We start from the raw sequence: 16,753 nt of genomic DNA, 5'->3' as shown, positions 1-16,753 counted from the left end.
TGTCCATTAGGCTACCGGGGACGGTTCGGATTTTAAAACTGACTGTCCATTCTATCCCGTTTAACTGCAGTCCTTCACCTCCTCTCATTGCAATTGCACCGCTGAAGATACAGCGAAACTTGGTTGGTCCCGAGGCTATTGAGCGTGACAAATAGGCGGTGTGCACACCATTACTACTGGGGGCTATACTTTTTCTGGCGAGTTGAACGCTAGCCAGAGCTACTGCACTCAGTGGGTGTCGACGGTTGGTCGAGAGAGGTTCCCCATCCTCAACTGAGATACCTCCAATCTGTGGTTGAACTCCAAGGTTTAAAGGGACGAAGCAGTTATGTGATTGTGATGTAATATAAAGTGGTGTTCATAGAGACCTCGCTGTGGATCCCCCATGCCCATTGTTTTAGGTAAGTGAAGTGATTAACAATGAAAGTCTTTATACATAAAACGACTGTCGGTCAACATTTAAACTTTACAATAATTATATCATATAATGAAGATCTCAGAATAGTTTTATAGCTTCATATAACAAGTTTAACATATTTGCTGCCTTTTTTTTTTTTTAGGTATTAAAGAAAGTGTGGTAGAGTTAAATATATCCTTACCTAACCCAGTTTCAGGGTTAATCTATTTTAGAACTCGACCTTTCCTTCTCTCTCGTTCTAATATGTTTTCTGATATTTCGTTTTGTCGCTGCTCTGGCTGAAGGTGTAATATTTTTCGTCATGTGGCAGAGATCTAGCTGGAACACGTTAGGGATACGTGATGGACTGAATCACGTGTTGCTGTGTTTAAAACATGTGTTTACAGTCCACATAATATTTTCAATACATCATATCATTCTGACAGCTATAAAATCGTTTTGTTACGTTATAGAGAGAGACAGAAAGTAAGAAATGAAATATTTGTTGCAAATACAATTTTTTTTCTTTGAGGTTCCGAGAAATTTCAGTGTACGATATGATTTTTATTTTATTTTATTGAGTTATTTTACGACGCTGTATCAAATCTCAGGTTATTTAGCGTTTGAATGAAATGAAGGTGATAATGCCGGTGAAATGAGTCCGGAGTCCAGCACCGAAAGTTACCCAATATTTGCTCGTATTGGGTTGAGGAAAAACCCCGGAAAAAACCTCAACCAGGTACTTGCCCCGACCGGGATTCGAACCCTGGCTATCTGGTTTCGCGGCCAGACGCGCTGACCGTTACTCCACAGGTGTGAACTACGATATAAATGTTATGCATACGTGAATAAAGATTTTTTCTGTCTTAGCCAAACGAAATGCTTTACCAAGCGTTTGTGAACAGTGTAATAGTCCTTGTGTTAGAGAAAGTTTTTTTTAATTCGAGTTGTGAGTGAATTTGAAGTATTGAGACACATTGCCCCTTTTGACCTTATTAAGGGGATAGTAAAGCGTAAAACAGCAATGTTGAGAATAATTTTAATGTTTAACTTTCTCATTATAAGAGGTACAAACAAAAAATAGTGATTCTTTAAAAAATACGTTTGTGCATTTTCGCGGAAATACCCATTTCCACCATCCGTAATCTCGAAACAAAAAATATTTTGGGTATGATTTCTGCCAATCTGTCTACGAATAGCGGTTTTTCCTGTTGGACGGATTTTGTTCATATGCAGTACAGTGGAGCCTCAATTGTAGGCAGTTCGATCCCAGGATGGAACACATCGATTCAGAGTTCAGTCCACCTTACAGGGGCCGCAAGAACGATGTTCACTATTTCAGGTTCTCATTATATATCGCAATTTTACCAACAGAGAATCGAGGCAATTTCGTAAATTAAATCGCAAGAATGTAACAAATAGGTATATTTTAAAAGAAATTAATTTATTGCGGTTAAATTTTTTTTAGTTTGTTATTTAACGACGCTGTATCAACTACGTGGTTATTTAGCGTTGATGAGATTGGTGATAGCGAGATGAGACCGAGGATTCGCCATAGATTTCCTGGCATTCACCTTACGGTTGGGGAAAACCTCGGAAAAAACCCAATCAGGTAATCAGCCCAAGCGGGAATCGAACCCGCGCCCGAGCGCAACTTCAGACAGGCAGGGAAGCGCCTTAACCGACTGAACCACGGCGATGGCGCGGTTGAATTTAAACATCTGATAAATAAATGGACGATTATTAAAGCAAGAAAAATTTTTAAACTTTCGTGGTATCTTTTTCATAGAAGAACTGTGCACCCTAGAGGATTAAAAATACTCGTAAATAAAATAAAGTTAATCATTTCTTGTGCTCCCGCATAAAATATACTTCCTTTATATATCACAGTATATACTGATTCTTTTGAGAGAGCAAAGAAAGAGCATAATCTGTCCATTATTTATAGTTTGTCTCTTTACTGTTTTTCTATTTTCAAGAATTGAACTGGAAATAGTACCAAATCACTGTTGCCAGTAATACTCCTCTTCCACTTCGCTAATGTACTCTCTGATATGGACAGTTGCTTAAGAGATTATACAAGTTGACGAATAGCGCTTGAATTTCATTTAGTGTTCTACCTAAGGGCAGATCTTTCACTGTAAACCCAATATTCTCCAATCTTTCCTATTTTCTGCCTTCCTTTTTTTTTCCCTCATATGATCCATATATCTTAACGTCGTCTATCATCTGATATCTTCTTCTACTCCGAACTCTTCTCCCGTTCACCATTCCTTCCAGTTTCTTCTCAGCCAGTGACACAACCATTTCCTTTTCCTCTTTCTGATCAGTTTCAATATCATTCTTTCTCTACCCACTCTTTCCAACACAGCTTCATTTCTTATTCTTTCTGTCCACTTCACACGTTCCATTCTTCTCCATATCCACATTTAAAATGCGTCTATTCGCTCCTCTTCACTTCGTCGCAATGTTCATGTTTCTTCAGCATACAATGCCACACTCCATAAAAGCACTTTACTAGTCTCTTCCTTAGTTCTTTTTCCAGAGGTCCGCACAAGATGCTCCTTTTTCTATTAAAAGCTTCCTTGGTCATTGCTATCCTCCTTTTGACTTCCTGGCAGCTGCTCATGTTACTGCTCATTACACCACAAGTGCAAATCGTATTTGTGTCAATATTCAGCAGTAATAATTAACCATTGTCGTAAAATATTTCTCCATTAAAAATGATTTTTATTCATACTCTTTTCCTCGAAAGTACTGAATAACGCTACTGATTGTCTTAAGGCAAGACAAACTAAGAACTATACTAGTTTAATAATAATAATAATAATAATAATAATAATAATAATAATAATAATAATAATAATAATAATGTCTGAAAGTATAAGACACCGGTAGTTCACTTTCAGCAATTAAAACGAATTAGAGAGAACGAAATCTGAAGGAAAAACGTGGAACTGAAAACAACTTCCCAGAGTAAATGGACTAGATGAAGAATGTAGTTTGAAAGCAAAATTTTTGATTGAACAAATCCAGACTTTCACGAAACAACATTGTAAATTCCATTAAATCACACTGAAAATTACATACTGTTATTCAACAAGTCATCAATAAATCTCAAATAAGACTGTAATATGCTTGGCATGTTTATAATCTTCGTACTCGATCAGTAATGCAAAATTAATCAAAGAATTTTCGCGATACGCAATGCTTAGTAATTGTACTATTCATCATTTAATAGAACTGCGAGGCGAACCTAGCGGCAGAAATTGTAATGACGCTCCGAGTCCCAGCAGCTTGTATAATCTAATAAGCACGGTATGGACAGTTCTGTAGTCACACTTTCACCTTTCTTTAGTCTCTCTATCACAACGAACTTAGTTTTCATCGAGTACGAACTTATTTTTTATTTTTTCTTTTAAACTCGGTTGCGCACAATACGAAACACCCGACTACAACTGTACACGAATACCTTAGCTTCGTTTACTCGCTCCCGACCCCCTAATGTCTTATAAGGAAAGGATAAACAAGACATTTTCCCTGCCTACAATTGAGGTTGCAGTGTATCTGCTAGTAATTTGTTCGGAATGATGTACAGTAGCGGTGACCAAAACTCGAACTGCAGTGATTACATGCGACAAACAGCCTATGAAGTAAGGAGACGGAGGAAAGGTACTTGGCGTGAAAACTACAACCAGTGGTGGTTCCTGTACTAACATCTTGATCAATCCTGCGGATAAAAATCTCAAACTTTGCTGTATCAGTAATGTCACTGCTGTCATCAAGAGTCAATGAATAATATACGATTTTTCTTTCTTCTTTTTTTAACTTCCTCTTGAATATAATTACATTTTTTTTTAATTCTTCTTTCGATACTTGATCGAGAAATTCGTAGTTTTCTCAAAATTAAGAACTTCTTATGAACAAGTTTTTAAGCTATTTTAATCATGACTCTTTTGAGAAATTCTGTTCTATTAAAAGGCTTTAGAGCACGAGATATTTCAACCCCCATTAGGTATCTGACTTCCTTACATTTATTTATGTCGTCTTTCTCTTCCTGGCTATGATTTAAGACTTATGTTTCCTGGCGTTTAACAGTTCATTGGCACATAATATTGAATCAGTTTTTCTACAATATTATTATTAAATGAGTAACTAATAAATAGTTACCCTCATCTAAAGATTAAGAAAATTAAAATTGAGATAAAACCTAATAATTTTATCCTGCTAGGGAGAAGATCTAAAAATATCAAAATTCATGCACATACAGAAGAATTATAGAAACACATACTTAGCGGTCAATAATAATAATAATAATAATAATAATAATAATAATAATAATAATAATAATAATAATATATTATTCAGCGTGGCAATTAATGTTTCTATATACTCCTAATTGAACCGTTGAGCAAAGTAAACATATTACATTTTCTCCGACAGAACAACAAAAAAGTTTTCTTTCTCATTCCTTACGAAACTACCTCTTACTGCTTGTAGAGACAGAGTTTGTAGAGCGACATGATACAGCCACTGCTTGCCTTCAGTACGTGAATGAAACATACAGCATTGCACAGGAAACTCCTCGTACCCGTTTGAATGTCTGTGATTACACGATTTAATCACGACACCCGCTTTGGTCACCGCTGTTTGTAGGACTACACGGAATATAATCATTTTATTTAAGCAAACACTGAATAGTTTTTATTTGAAATAAAAAGCAAAATATTGCGGGTTACTCGAAATAGACTTTATTTTAACGTGAAATCTTTATGCGTATGACATTCCAGAAATCTGGTTACACTTTCTGCTGAGACGGTGACGTCATTAAGTACAGTAGCCTTGGATGACTGAAATTATGTGTTTAAGGGTTTTTTTATAGCACGCGACACTGAAACTTCCAACTTGATTTTTATAAGTTCTCCGTGCTGGAATCTGTGACAGGTTAAGTTAGATTACATTGTTTTACAATTCATTTTGAAAGATATTTCAGATAAGTCTTGGTAATTCAATTAAATGTTTTTATTATTTTCAGTTAATGACTTATCATACAATATTTAAGGAATAAATCCTTTATATTACACATTTTCTGACCAGTATTAACGTTTTCGTCGCTAATGCGACATCATCAGCTACATACATTTTCAAATAAGTTAATCTCAATTTTAAGTTTGGTGTAATAAGCATAATGGATAATAATCAATATTAATAAAAGTAAATTCTAAACAGGTTAAAAGTTAAAAAGCAAAAGTAAAACATTTGACATATATGTAACGACCTTTCACTTAGGCCTACTTATTTTACAAGTTTCTCTTCAATATGTTTTTGTGATTAATCATGCGAATTATTGTATAAGTTGTTAATTTGTATTTTGTGTGAGTAAAAACTCGCTTACAGTTATTTACATGATATAAAATTTTATATCATGTAAATAATTGTAAACGAGTTTCATATAAATGTGAATTACATCTTAAATTAGAGTAATTATTTATGTTATCGTTAATTCAAATTGTTAGTAGACAAATACATGGCATTTCAAAAAGAAATATGGAGAAAAATACAAATAATATTGACTATTTCGTTTATATGACGTGATTTCATTTTCGACTAATGAAGTGCAATGAAATTTTGAATTCCAACCAATCACAGTCAAACATCGCGATAATTTTTGCAGCTAGATTTATCGCTATCAATTTATCGCATGGTCGTTCTTTTGTTTGATCGGTGTCGCCAACCGTTTCCCCGTAAATTGACGAGCATAAATCCATTAAGATGCATATACACGGTTAAACTGTTCTTTCAACTTTACGCATTTAAGTAATGAATGCAAGATTGATTGCTAATATTAATTTATTTACACCGTGAAGACGATGTTCAAAACGGCGCACCATGTAGACACAAAATCTTCATGCATCTTAATTGAACGTACGTTTTAAACCTAATCATTTCAATATTCTTCCCAGACTGCATGCACATGCGCATGGAAAATTGAATTTTGTATATGCAGCTTTAGTCCCGTTACACACTACAGTGAGAATACGTTTGTCGATGTATTGAAAATGCTTTCCTGTAGCACGGACTAACGGTCGAAATAAGGCACAGCTGACACATGGTCCCGCGCCCACAGGTAACTAACCTAATTGTAGCCTATAAATTTGTATTACGTGAATGAAATTAAACAGTTAATAGAAAGTCAGATGTTCAAATTTGTGTAACATCAGCGCACATCAAACCTAAAGACCTTGTATATCATATACAAGGTCTTTGATCAAACTGCCTTCTGTATGGCGTAATAAAATACGTCTTTTATTATCTATACAGAGACGGCTTCATTGTGTAGCAACATAAGTCTCGCTGTAGTGTGAATACATAAGCATTGCTATATAGCTGTTTACACTCAATGGTATTTTCCTAGTACCCGGTACTCGTTACTTATGTCAATTTTGGCCTAAATAATGTGATTGTTATGGTAACGTATGATGTGATAATACTATTTGTGCGAGATCGTGCGTATTTGCTTGTTTTCCGCACAGAACCAATACGCGGTAAGTGTGAAATACCACATTCAGTATTCCCAACGTAACACACGTAACAATTTCCCTCTTCTTACCGAAAAGCGCGACATTAATTTTACTGCTTTAGGCTTGTAACATATTATTTTTAGAGACGTTTAACATAGTAATAATTATAAATTGGAAACTTACCACTGCAATTTCACCTCAATTGCAATGTTAATTGTTGTTTTTAAATATTTGCAAAAATTAAGTAAAGTCTACTACTCCACGAAACTTATTGCATTCCTGATACAAGTAACATTAAGGAAGCCGTGAAAAAATCAACAAGATTCCAGATGCCGATGTTATTACTGCAATATGTTATATAAATAATATTGTTAAAATATTAAAATGAAAAATAAATCATTACATAACCTTAGCGTTTGTTTTAAGTTCGCATTTATAGACTGGGGGAAAAAAAGACAGATGTATATCACGGCCTGCTGGAGTATAATAAACACAGAAAACATTTTACAGCAACAATGTTGAAGAAAGATATTTTGGTGTTCCGAAGTTGGCGTCATTAAACAGAAATCAACATGGAGATTTCATTGCAACTAATTAGAAATTCGTCTTTCAGGTATGTAATAAACGATCTTCGCACAAAATAATTTACGATACACGAGCGGTATGTTTGTTTTCATGTTCTCGGAAATTAAAAAAGCTCAACTACGTTTCGCTTTTTCAATCTTTTCCTCGACCGTGAAAACGTCAACATACAGCTCTTGTAACGTATATTACTATTTTGTGATGACGGATCGGTTACACAGATACAGGTAAGTATACGCCAAGTTGGGTGTAAGGTGGCTAATTCCCTAATAGGCGTTTTTAGGAGGCGGAGCCCCCTAAAGCAAGAAAGAACACATAAAATATAACTCGTACCTTCAACCCAAAGGTGATGGACCGATTAATTAGGCTACTATAAATTAATTGTATGAAGATTTGGGGACTAAGTCCCCAACAGGGGTTTTTAGGGGCCGGAGCCCCCTAAAACAAGAAAGAACACATTATGAAATATAACTCGTACCTTAAGCCCAAATGTGATGGGCCGATTAATTAGGCCACTATAAATTAATTGCATGAGGGTTTGGGGTCTAAGTCCCCAACAGGAGTTTTTAGGGGGCGGAGCCCCCTAAAACAAGAAATAACACATTATAAAATGTAACTCGTACCTTCAACTCAAATGTGATGGACCGGTTAATTACTATAAATTAATTGCAAGAAGATTTGGGGGCCAAGTCCCCAAGTGGGGTTTAAGGGGGCGGAGCAGTGTACGTACTTGCTAATAATCCCTTTTTATTTGTCGTTATTTACGTAAAAATGATGCGCCAAAAAATAATAATTTCGTACTCACTCCATTTCCTATATTCACATTTCTTTTTCAGTGATTTATTAAAGAATGTACCGGTATTTAAAAGACTAATAATTTATAAACATGTTACATAAATCATCCTTGTGCCAAAAGAGAATGCTCCCTGGACCAAATTGTCGTATTTTGCAGTGGTCGTCAGTACTCGCTGAAATGGGTAATAATATAATAATATAATATAATTATGTTGTACGTAGCAAGATCGATTATTCAATTGATAGGATATTTTATGAGGTTGTCACGACTGAGATATCTATTGTCAATTGCTTTTATTTGTCAGAAGGCCTTGACTGACGGGTATATGACTGGCGCTCATTAGGGGTGGAGGTCGGGCTTTGGGATGGCTCACAATCAACAAGTTATACTAAATATGTTAAACATAAAAAAAACCTATGTAACGAGTATCGGGTACTAGGAAATTACTCACACAATATTACAAAGCTCTTAGTTCTCGGTGTAGTGTGTAATGTAATGATGAAGTACTAAATAAAATATGAAGTTCTACTTCCGAATCTTCATCTTCTAATTCCATGTCCATTGTAGGATATCTGAAAAAATTACACTCCATTCAGATTTGATAACTGCGTTTTCAACAATTCTTCATTTAATTAAAGTATTAATCAAGTTATTTGCAATTATATTATAAAATGTTTAAATTAAATTAGAATTTCAGCAGATAATGAAATCGTATTTCTGTTATAATAATAAGAGAAAAGTGCAGTACATGTAATTAACATTGTTAAACCTGTATTTCGCTTTTCGTAATTGGCATTACTGAATAACATCCAATTTCTTTATTGCAGTAATAGATATTCTTGTGGGTCCCTATCACCACGGCATGGCGCGTCCTCAGGTTGCGGATAGAGGAGACGGCCTCCAGATATGGAGGATAGCTGCGAATATATTGAATAAGCAGTCGTGGACAGCCGATAAGGGGTGGTCCTCGAGCTTGGGGGTTGGGCGAAGGGCTAACAACCCATCACCGTAAAAAACAGCTTGTTACGAATCCTTACAATAAGCCTCGGAATTCGACAAAGTATATGATTATGTCTCGTGACCAGAATATTGTACGAAATGGAAATATAAAAATTGGAGATTTATCCTTCGAATGGGTGGAAAAATTCAAATATCTTGGAGCAACAGTAACAAATATAAATGACACTTAGGAGGAAATTAAACGCAGAATAAATATGGGAAATGCGTGTTATTATTCGGTTGAGAAGTTTTTATCATCTAGTCTGCTGTAAAAAAATCTGAAAGTTAGAATTTATAAAACAGTTATATTACCAGTTGTTCTGTAAGGTTGTGAAACTTGGACTCTCACACTGAGAGAGGAACATAGGTTAAGGGTGTTTGAGAATAAGGTGCTTAGGAAAATATTTGGGGCTAAGCGGGATGAAGTTACAGGAGAATGGAGAAAGTTACACAACGCAGAACTGCACGCATTGTATTCTTCACCTGACATAATTAGGAACATTAAATCCAGACGTTTGAGATGGGCAGGGCATGTAGCACATATGGGCGAATCCAGAAATGCATATAGAGTGTTAGTTGGGAGACCGGAGGGAAAAAGACCTTTAGGGAGGCCGAGACGTAGATGGGAAGATTATATTAAAATGAATTTGAGGGAGGTGGGATATGATGATAGAGACTGGATTAATCTTGCACAGGATAGGGACCGATGGCGGGCTTATGTGAGGGCGGCAATGAACCTTCGGGTTCCTTAAACGCCATTTGTAAGTAAGTAATCGATATTCATCTATTTCAACTTCACAATGTCCGAATACATTAAGTATTCGTAAATATACAATTATTAACAATTTGTGAGCGAATTTTAGGGCTATATTATTTTTATTTTATTCACGAAATAGTCCTAATAAATGTCACTCGAGGTCTGAGATTTCCCAGATAAATCCACTCGCTTCGCTCGTGACATTACTACAGGAAAATCGTCAATGGGGTAATCGCATTACCCCTCTTGGTAGGATGAGGGTTAAACTGCGACTCAGCCTTCTATAAAATTGAGTACCGGGTCTTTCCTGGGGGTAAAAGGCGGTCAGAGCGTGGTGCCGACCACACCACCTCATTCTAGTGCCGAGGTCATGGAAAGCATGGGGCTCTACCTCCATGCCCCCCAAGTGCCTTCATGGCATGTTACGGGGATACCTTTACCTTTACCTTTACCTTACTAACTAATGTAAGTTCACTCTTAGCTGAGAGACTACAACGTGTTCATAATGTGTGCATACGATTCATCTGCAATACTCGTAAATTTGACCATATAACACCTTCCCTCCAGTTACTTTCATGGGTGCGTCTGAAGGAACGAAGAACAATACATTCACTGTCTCTTCTATTTAGAATCATGCATACTTCTACTCCGAATTATCTCTTATCGCGCTTTCAATTTCTTACAACTCTTCGAAACCGACATCAAGCACTTCTTTCTATCCCTCATCATAGAACGTCTCTATACTCATCCTCGTACACTGTAGAAATACCTCGTCTCTGGAATTCGCTACCTAATGATGTCAGGGACTGCCGGACTTTATCACAATTCAAAATTAAATTGGAAAATTTTTTCTTGTTTAATGCTTTTTAGATATTGCTAGAAGTGTCGATTTGTGTTTTTTTTTTTTTACTCCAGATTAAAATCGCAAGTTTCTTGTTTATGTTAGTTAATTAGGATACAATTAATTATACTTAATCACTCATTTAAAGTTTGTGTGACTGCAACCTGTGTATATTTTTGTGTGACTTTACTTCGTTTATAGTGTTTTTTTTTTTCCTTTTTATTTCTGTTATTGTATTTGTATTCCTGGTGTTGTGGAAGAGAAGGCCTGATGGCCTTAACTACACCAGAATAAATAAATAAATAATAAATAATAATAAATAATAAATAAACAACGTAAAGAATGTAAGAAACCGCAGATAAAAACAAATATAAATTATGAATACATTCAATTACCTATGAAGATTCATGACTGACGGTTATTAATCGTAACTCTTGAACGATGACTCACGAGCTGTCAAGAGTGAAATTTCGTTTTCTTTAAAGTATAAACCAGCAAGCATATCTGTCACTTGACTTTAAAATGATTTCGTATACATCCGGCAGTTCGTGTGACGCTTCGGTGTTTGAGTTGTTGTTACATGTGCCGCAAAATGTAATACTACATGCTTTCGTGACTTGTTTCTGCAGCAGCAGGTTCAGACATCTGTTTAAAAATTAAAACAGTACATTGTAGATACATAACTTCACGGGAGCAGTTGACGTGTATTTAGTTCATTGAAATTCGATCATCGATAAATACTGTCAAATTTGTAGTAAATATAGCGGATATAGGACGGGTTTTCTCTATTTCGGTACCTCCACACATTTCGCGTAGTTCTATTACGAAAATATCATGTTCAGAGTGAACTATGACATTTCGAATTGTTGTTAAATAAGAAGTGTCTACAAATAAGTACTCTCTCCATTCCAAAATATCGTATAGTAACAAACAAAAGAAGTTTCATTATTGAGAATGCGCGCACGAAATGTTTCGCTGTGTGGTATTCTGTTCAGTAGTAAAGCAACTATCAGACAGTGCAGTTGGGAATGTTTCTAGTATTCTTGTGTATTACATAAAACCATAAAGGCTGGTTCACAATAAACCGGGAACGAGAACCAGAATGAAAACGAGAAGCAGAGGACGTGAATATGAAAATTTTTGATTCACAATAAACCGAGAACGTAGACGACTATGCATATCGATATGCATGGCAATAACCATATGTAAAGTCGATATTACGCATCTGATGTTATTTGTGTATAATTGACCAATGGCGTTCTCTCATGAGTACAAGGCAGCCAACATAAACACAGGTTAACAAACTTCGAAATTTCAACTGAAACATTTCATTAGGTACGATACTATAAATATGCCCATGCATCTTTATTATCACAACCTATTTTAAGTCTACCATAAAGTAAAATAATTAGAGAAGAAACATTTGTAATAGAACAAAAATGAACACAACAGTAGTTATTGAATTGAAGCATGAATATGTAGTGTGTAATACAACCAATACAGTAATAAAATATGATTCACTTACAATCGGTGTTCAAAGATGCAGCTATTGAAAGCCACGTATTCTCCATCATTTTCTCATCTTTATACGAGGCGTACCGCTTATCAATATTAGAATCTCATCAAATAAAACTTGCTCCATGATGCACGGCACAGAACAAAATAATGCATAGGTTATGTCACGGTCTTTTTGCTACAAAATATACGAAGAAAAAATAGCTTCTAGATGGCAATAGAATGAATCTAATGGGCTGTGATCGGAAACGTGAACGCCAAAGTTGAAACTTGGCCAACTCTCCGTTCCCGATCTCGGGCTCCGGCAAGCTTTTCGTTAATTGTGAATGCTCACATTTAAATGTACACATTTTAACAATTTACCGTTTTCGTTTTCGTTCCGATTCTCGTTTCCGGTTTATTGTGAACCAGCCTTAATATGTAAGTACAGTGAAACCTCTCCTTACGGACATCCCCAAGATACAGACACTCCTCATATACGGACAGATTTTTATGTCCCAACTGAAATAATATAGAAATAATGATAAATTTAACTTTCGTTTACGGACACTCTCAGACACGGACACGGACAGCTATTTCACAGTCCTAAAGCTTGCTTTACCTCCTGACTGCGGACAGAACTTGGATTTCAAGACCTAATGTTTTACAAAAATAGACAATTTAATTTTGAAAACTGTACAGAAATTCCTTAACATGAAAGAAGACAAGAGTCTCGTAGGCTACCACTAGCCCAGCTGGCTACCCCTTGTTGCTGGAAGCGGGTGGATAAACAAAGTAATAAAATTTAACCTGTCTGATGGGTCCAAGGTTTCCGCGATCGTGAAATTGTGTTCGACACATGATAGGGTTAGTAGGATTATTCTCTTCACTTCAATCAGTTGTTCTGTTTCGAGAGACATGACACTTGCACGTAAAGGTTAAGTTGAAAACTGTAAATTACAATACTTCATAACTGTAGACCTAGAATAAAATTGCATGGCACAGTACTGTATTTTCATTTTTCGGTCTTATCTACTGTAGTTCAAAGTTGCAAAGAATTTACTATAGTATACTGTATTTAGAATTAAACTACAGTAGCTAATACATTTCATTTGCAGCGTGAAGGGATACTTAATGCATATTATAAATTTACTGTTAGATTGGGAAGCCTCCCTCCCAATAAAGGACACCTCCCAGATACGGACAGATTATTACGTCCCTTCGATGTCCGCAAATGAGAGGTTACAGTTTCGATGTCCGCAAATGAGAGGTTTCACTGTAGTTCATTATGAACAGAAATCAAAGGATACCTGCTATGATGTTCCTGTTGCATAAAATGGAACACCAGCCCAATCAATTTTGAATAGATCATCTAAGGCATAACAGTCGTATAAAAACGGGTTGTAATTTATTGCAGTTATGTTAATTTGTCTCTCTCAAAACAATGTTTGTTTTTTTCTTTTGCTAATTTGACATCACACAGAATGAAATATACTTTATTTATTCATTTTCCTTATGTTAACTTATGAAACAAGTATCTAGAAGATATATTAAAGTTACATTATATTACTGAGACTTTTAACAAATGTATACCATATTCTGGAACAGAGGGAGTACTACTTATCTTATAGGGATGATCTCTTGACTGTTTCCTCAGGCGTCAGCCGACATCTTTGTAACGTCCAGGATTGGGAATAACTGGACAATGCGTGTGGTATAGTAGGTACACTGCTCCGTCGATATAGGAGAAAGCCAATGTTCACCTACTTATATATAACATGCACAGCAAGTCCCCTGCAATCGGCAAACGGTAGAGCATGAAAGTCGAGGAATATTATGGACAGGAAAACATAAATTATATAGTAATGGGTATTTAAGAGTTGTTAATTCATTATATAGAGTCTTCCAATAAGAATGTCACACTTTTAAAATGAAACAAATTGTATACACGAAAGAGGTATATTTATTTAATTAGGGGCTACTATTACTATGAAACAAATTGTATACACGAAAGAGGTATATTTATTTAATTACTATTATTTTGAAGCACACTTAATGTCATTACGTATGGAAGAAAACGTCAGTTAAATGGCCGCCGCTGCTTCGTTGGGTTGCGCGTATACGGGTCTTCCAATTTTCAATAACAGACAAACATAGACCAGGCTCAATTTCACGAATAACGCACGTGATATTGTTCCTTAACTCATTAACTACTGTCAGTCCACTTGAGTTGTGTGGATATAAAGGGAAAAGTTGGGACGGCGGTGGGTGTAGTTCCTGGGTAGCTCAGTCGGTACAGCATTCGTGCGCTAAGCGAAGGGTTCCGGGATTGATACCCGGCCCCGGAACAATTTTTCCCTTGACATTATTCAAGTCTGCTTCACAGGAAGCTTTACCTGAAAGCCAGATTTGCATGTCCGAGAATTATTCGTCGAAGTTGGACTCATTCATCAAACTGTTTGGTACATCCTGAAGAAAAACCTCCACATGAGAAAAACTGCAGCACGCTGGGTTCCTGACAACCTGACAGAAGTGGCACAGATACGGAATAGCTCAACTCCACCTACAGAGATACCACAAAGAAGGGAACGTATTCTTGCAATGTATTGATGCCATTGGCGAGACGTGGGCACGGGCATACGAGCCTGAACTAAAGCGTCAGTCTAATGAATGGCACCACAAAGGATCACCACGTCCAAAAAAGTGCGATATGAACCCTCTAGGGTGAAAGTCATGCTTATAGTGACATACGAAAGTGAAGGTGTTATCATTAGCCATGCCGTACCTCAAGACCAAAATGTCAATGCAGCGTACTATACCAGCATTTTCTCGAACGCAACCTACGTCCAGTTATGTGGCGTAAACATCCACTTTTCCTGAGAGATAATCCACCTTTTCATCTTGCATGATAATGCTCGTTGTTATGTCCCAGGAGCATTGTCTGAATTGCTACAGAGATGGGATTGGGAAGTGTTGAAACATCCTCCGTATTTCCCTGACTATAGTCCTTGTGACTACGACTTGTTTTCAATGTTGAAAGAACCACTTAGAGGCAAGAGGTTTCCAGATATTGTATCAGTGCTTTCATGCAGTAGGGCAGTCCATCAGAGAGATCAACAGAAACAACCTCGCTAACGGCATTCAACGGTTACCACGGATTTTGCAAAGGATACAGGAACACGCTGGTGATTATATTGAAGGGATGTAAATGTATTTTCCTTGTAAGTTCAGTAATATGTTTGTACTGCCTCTGTTGCCACTACTTTATTTGAAGGATTCAGAGCCATACTGGGCCAAGCGCCATTTATTAAAAACGGAGAAAGCAAGGTTAAAGTTAAGTGAATACCATAGCTTAATGAAGATTGACATAGGCCTATCATTTAGTTTTAATGTGTATACTTTGTATTACTTGCTATATGTTTCCATTGAATTATGGTAATAACTTCATTTTAACTCTTGTTTTCTACGGTTTTATTAAATGGCGCTTGGCCCACTATGGTTCTGAACCCTACATATATAACGATCGTATATTCAAAAGTTGAAAATAGTGTTTATTCGGTAATTTAAAATACGCAACCAACAAAATATTAAATGTCATTTTCGGATTTATTGGCTTCAAACTTATAAGAGTAATATTATTTAAATTTCTGTGACATAGAGAAATTAGAAATTTGTTGAACATTGTTATCCGTTTATATCAATGGTACTACTGTATTAGACAAAAAAATACCAATTTCCTATAGTGTGAATTTGTTAATCAAGCGTCTGGTTTACACTGGTAAAAATCTCTTATATTTATACCGGTAACAATTAAGTTGTTAGGAGAAAGTAAATATATTTTTATTACATAAATAATAAATTTTTCGAATATACAATTCACCATAGAAATAATAGAATCCTGGCGGAACACCAGGAATAAGATCTACAAAAAATCCACATATACGAACCTGTTTTTGAATTACTCATTACTGACCATCCCTCTAACAAACATATGGTACTTTCGACTCCAGTAAATAGGGAAAGAGTAATATGCGATAAGGAGAGTATTACATCAGAAACACAAACACATTATTTCGTTAAAATTCGAGTTGCAGTATTATTACAACAAGAATAGGTATAGATCTATCACTTTTTGGTGACAGTCCGTTGTTTGGGAGTATGCTTCCGATTAAGTGACACATGCAGGCGAAAGTATAAATAGTCTTGTATTACCCGGCCATTCTGTTTGTGGAACGGCAGTTGCTTGTACTAATACATAGCGCGCCGCTGTTACCTCGAGAGGATTATTATGTTGCACCTAATTTAACCCTTGCATACAGAGTTTAAAAGATATAAGCTGACAGAATTATACAGAGAGTAAATATTT

The 16,753-nt window shown here is 36.0% G+C and overlaps 1 protein-coding gene across 2 annotated transcripts in view; it reads left to right on the top strand.

Moving 5' to 3' along the window:
• Positions 1–214: 214 nt before the first annotated feature.
• Positions 215–16,753, top strand: part of Proc-R (Proctolin receptor) — a 162,596-nt gene continuing 146,057 nt past the window's right edge. Inside the window, exon 1 of one of the 2 annotated variants that reach the window (XM_069815265.1) lies at positions 215–401. The gene's annotated coding sequence lies outside the window, so the exon portion shown is untranslated. The remainder of the gene's footprint in view (positions 402–16,753) is intronic. The other variant, XM_069815268.1, reaches the window with a different exon arrangement.

The sequence above is a fragment of the Periplaneta americana genome, chromosome 16, assembly GCF_040183065.1.
Source record: "Periplaneta americana isolate PAMFEO1 chromosome 16, P.americana_PAMFEO1_priV1, whole genome shotgun sequence".
NCBI lineage: Eukaryota > Metazoa > Arthropoda > Insecta > Blattodea > Blattidae > Periplaneta > Periplaneta americana.
This window is presented reverse-complemented; position numbering and strand designations above follow the sequence as displayed.